Source organism: Montipora capricornis, chromosome 12 (genome assembly GCF_036669925.1).
Source record: "Montipora capricornis isolate CH-2021 chromosome 12, ASM3666992v2, whole genome shotgun sequence".
NCBI classification, from domain to species: domain Eukaryota; kingdom Metazoa; phylum Cnidaria; class Anthozoa; order Scleractinia; family Acroporidae; genus Montipora; species Montipora capricornis.
In genome coordinates, this window is record NC_090894.1 from 15,828,938 (window position 1) to 15,833,937 (window position 5,000).

The following is a 5,000-nucleotide window of genomic DNA, read 5'->3' on the forward strand; positions in this document are numbered from 1 at the left end:
GACAGGAAGATATCATCAAGCACTTTTTTTTTTAGCTGTTGGCTCAACACAGGAAAATTTATCACCCATGATTTGAATTCTCAGTTTACGTTTACATAAGAAACATATATTGTAGCAACAAAGTTGGCTAATGTTTAAAGCGAAGTGAATAAAATAGTAAAATGAATCCCCTTTTACTGCATCTTATGTCCATATGCCTTTCCCCTGGTTCCATGCAGCCAACAAAAGTCGCCAGTATGTTAGGAAAAAGCAGGAAAACCTGCAAGAAGAAGCTGAATTTTATCATGGCTGGTATATTTAGACTTGTTCAGAAACGAAATAGCTCTCAAATCCCTTTGGAGAGCATCAAGATAAAAGCGGATCTTCAGAGTTTCACAGCACAAGTTGTAGCTTTCTTTGAAATACGCCACTAACAAAGAAGAGGGTTTGGTTATTTAATAGTAATACATGAAGCAGCAGTTAACCTAGCAACCTTTGTGGCTTTGTTAATTGGTGTTGATAGAAGAATCCTCTTTACAAGAAGGGGTTTCCCTCCAGTAACTAAAACATTCACTAGTTAGCAAGTAGTTTGAGGGGAATTGTGTGTGTGTGAATGGTGAGTTGAGGAAAAATCATAGACAAAAGTTAGGGTTAGTCTGTAAAATGAGGGGGAGAAATTTACAAAGCAAACTCTCAACCCCAAAATAAGGTTAAAAAATGAAACAAACTCTGTGTGAAATTAAAAATTTAATCCCAGAAACAGCCAGATAGCAGATGCACGAAAAACCAAATCACGCAGGAGAGATCAACAAATACTTGACCATGAAAACCATTCGTTCTCCAGAAATGGGAACAATAAAGATGAAAAATCTTTACACTTAAATCTTCTATGGAAAATACTAAAGAAATCCCATGGAATATGAAACACAGGTTCCACAAGGCAAATCCAAAAATCCCAAGGATAAAGACAAGCTGACTGCGACACCATTAGGCTCGTAAATGGCTGCGAATCTTCAGGGGTAGAGCGCAACCGAGCAAGGGGGTTTCTAGTCCAGCGCTGGACCTCTACCCGACCCCCTCGTGCCGAGTCAAGAAGGGAAAAAGAGAAGAACAACAAGCCGCAACCCTCGACAAAAGCCAACACTAAAAACCATGGACAGACTAACACCAAAGCTTGCAAGTTGATTAACCAAAAACGGAAAGTAACACTTACCAAAAACACAACTCATCATGTGTATTATGGAAGTTCCACAGCAAAATTATAGTTAAAAATAAAGAAAAAAAAGGATATCTGGTTACTTACATGGAAGAAAAAGCTGACAAAAATTTCCCCTCGCTCCAAAGTTTTGCGAATTCTCCTGTAAACGTCAGCCTTGCTTGCAACAAAATAATTCAAATCCGACTCAAACTGTACATATGGCCTGGGTACGAGATGTCAGAAGGAGTAGATCTGGGAACCAGTATGACAAAACATGGATCGTGAAATGCCCAAAGCAATTTAAAATACTAGTACGAAATGAGGAAGCTAAAGAAGGGGCAATGACCCAGAAAAAAATGGAAACATAAGTGAGATTGTGTAGCTTCTGATCCAGGGTGTATTGCGAAAGTAAAATCATTCGTTCTTATGGATGGAGCCAGGAAAAAAGCCAATCAGGTGTATAGATTATTCGTTCTTTTGGATTGATAAAAAAAAAAAACCTATCAGGTGTCAAAACCACCTGTTCTCTGGGTGGATCCAGGAAAAATCCCCTAAATTTTAAAGCTAAAAAACTGAAAAATGACATCGCCCTACATAATCCCATAAAAAAAAATAGATTCAGAATCTATTGAATCCAAGTAATAATAATGATCACAATGAACTATCAAAGCTGCCTCTGAGTTAGTATCAAGTTAGTGAGTTAGAAAAATAAAATCCAAATTGTATCTGTGTGCATGGTAATGTCAAGTGTGAACACCAAGGCCAACAAAGTGTTATACTAGGACCAAGGATGTATCCCTGCTGGTAGATACAATTAGGTTGGTTAATAGTAATACATGAAGCAGCAGTTAACCTGGCAACCTTTGTGGGTTTCTTAATTGGTGTTGACAGAAGAATCCTCCTTACAAGAAGGGGTTTCTCTCCACCAACAAAAACATTCACTAGTTAGCAGGTAGTTTAATTGAGGGGAATAAAATGATGAGTTGAGGAAAAATCATGGACAAAAGTTAGGGTTAGAAAGCAAACTCTCAACCCCAAAATAAGGTTAAAAAATGAAACAAACTCTGTGTGAAATTAAAAATTTAATCCCAGAAATAGCCAGATAGCAGATGCACGAAAAACCAAATCACGCAGGAGGGATCAACAAATACTTGACCATGAAAACCATTCGTTCTCAAAAAATAGGAACAATAAAGTATGCTAAAAATTCATATAAGCTAACCTTAATCATAATTAGGCCTAAGATTAGCTTTTATGGGCCGTTGGCAAAACCCGGATCGGATTGACAAAACACGGACCGGGACGGATCAATAACAAAATCCCCGCCAAAAGTAGACGGTCACAAGACAACGTGCTGAAGACAGGAGAAGTCGAATTCTGTGCCTTTCTCTATTGTGTAGTCGTCTCCTCATTTATTGAGACTCGTCGAAATGTTTTTTTTTTTTCCAGAGGTGATTAAAGATTCCGAAGCGGAATTATGAAAGATACGATGTGACGAATTGACATCAATAAGCGAATTGGCTGCGTGTGCGACGGGCTTCTTCTTCAAATATGAAAACTGACAACAATTTTTTACTTTACCCAAGTCCCTAACAATTGCACAATAGCCTGATTTAGCAAAAGAAAGGGAACGTCAGTTGACGAAAGGAGAGCCCGGAGAATAGTTGGGATTCTACTCTAATGTGACCTAATATGGATATTTTTGCTGCGGGCGCCATCGTTAACTGACATTCCCGTTCTGTTGCTAAATCAGGCTGATGTGCAATTAAAAGGGACTGGGGTAAAGTAAAGAATTGTCGTCAGTTTTCATGTTTGAAAAATAAGACCGTTGTGTACGCAGTCAATTCGTCACATCGTATATTTTCAAATCATTTTTTGAAAACGAATAATTCAACTTCAATTATTGGAGTACATGAAAACTCACTGGAGTGTGATGCTTTAAACTAACCAAAAAAAGTCCTAGACAAATAAACAACACCAAAAGTGTCTCCTAGCGCTAATCAATCAACAAAACTTTTGGCTTAGTTGTTGATTATTGGAGCAGCGACTTCTTGTCTTGACCTGTCAGTGGAATGTGACCTGCATTTAACAGACTCGCTTCAATGCAGCTGTCAGCTGTCAGCTGTCAGAGTCAACAGCGCCACAAACAACTGTTAAAACAACCAGATAAATAATCTATGAATCCTATTGCACAATTTTATTATTTGTAACTCAATCTCACATGGTGAAAACATTGAACAACAGTAACAATGCTCGCGTTAGGGAATTACAATTGTGAGACGCCAAAATCAACCAAAACGTAAAGTTACGTACGAAATAAAATCACTTCATTACCGTTACGTATTTCAAACACCATTATGTCCTTTTATACATCCAGCGATCGCTATTCCAGAGATCTAAGGTGCACAATAAGCGTACGTGAAAAGCCTGATATAGATCACCCTTGCAACTTGAAAAAACGGCGAATTATTTTTAGCAATAAATACCGGGTGAAATGGTTACGCGCATGCGTGATGTGTTGGCCACACCGGGTTGGTGTTAGCGTGTGTCACCTTGCTTTTATTGCTGAATTATTTTTGACTGCTTTGCTTGTTAATTTGCGGCTACTTCTTTCGGAACAGCTACAATTTTGAAAATGATTAAACACGAATTCTGTTCTTCTTCTCAGGCTCTACTCACTAGCCGCCATCTAGCCGCCATCTTTCTTCCGACATTAAACCAATCAGAGTTCATGTGAGTTCATCGATCTTTTTAGTTCACTGTGTGCCAGGATCTTCTCCCGACCGGCCGCTACATTGTAAGCCGAGAAGACCCTGAAAACGAGGTTGAATATTTCGTTCATTTGTTTTATCACAAAGAGCGCCCAATATTATAGAAAATTCAGTGTGGCTGTGTTTTTCTGTCTTGACATTCATTTTTTGTGTATCATTTTTGGACGGCAGTGGCATACCGTGAGGGCACAGAAGTTCTTTTCCGTTGCAGAGCCACAGGATACCCAAAGCCAGTCTACACATGGAGAAAGGGCAAAATACCAGTTTCGAGTTTGGATTCTTCGCGGATACAAATCTTTTTTAATGGCGATTTGAAAATTTCTGATATCACAGAGGATGATGATGACATTTATACGTGCACATCTACAAATTGGGTCGGTCCCATGGACAACAGAAGAGCGCGTTTGTCTGTAATAGTCCTCATCTCCGTCTCTGTATCGCCGACTAACATAGCTGTGAATTCTGAGGAAGACGTCAAGGTCACGTGCGTCGCAGCTGGTGTGCCAAAACTGACAGTTAAGTGGCACAAGGGTGAGAATCTTCTAACCAGTCAAAATAGAGTCCAGGTCACCGATACGGAGTTGGTCATATCAAACGTACAGGCTTCAGACAGTGGGTACTATAAATGCCGAGCTTACCACGACTACGGCGCAAATAATGCTAGGGTGTATTTGAATGTCATCAAGAAAGAAGGTGAGGCAACTTATTTGTTTCATAATTTGAAAAATCACAAATGTGTTTCAGCCATTTAAAATTCCAGGGGCTTTTCTATGCGTGTGACTCTGGTAGTAACCGAAAGTGTCACTGTGTGAGTGGAGTCAATTGGCCTCTGAGATGGAATTGGATGGCATTAAGCATTTTGGTTTCTTATCTCCTTTCTCGTTCTTTTTTTTTCCCTTTTCTCAATTTTTCTCTTCGTCGATAATTTTATTTGAAAATAAAAAAGATCTCCAAGCGTTTCCGAGCTTAGACAAACCAATTGTCTAACTCTTCCTTTTGAGCTCAAAGCCGCAACTTTTGTTTTATGCTATATCAATCAGAATGTTAGAATG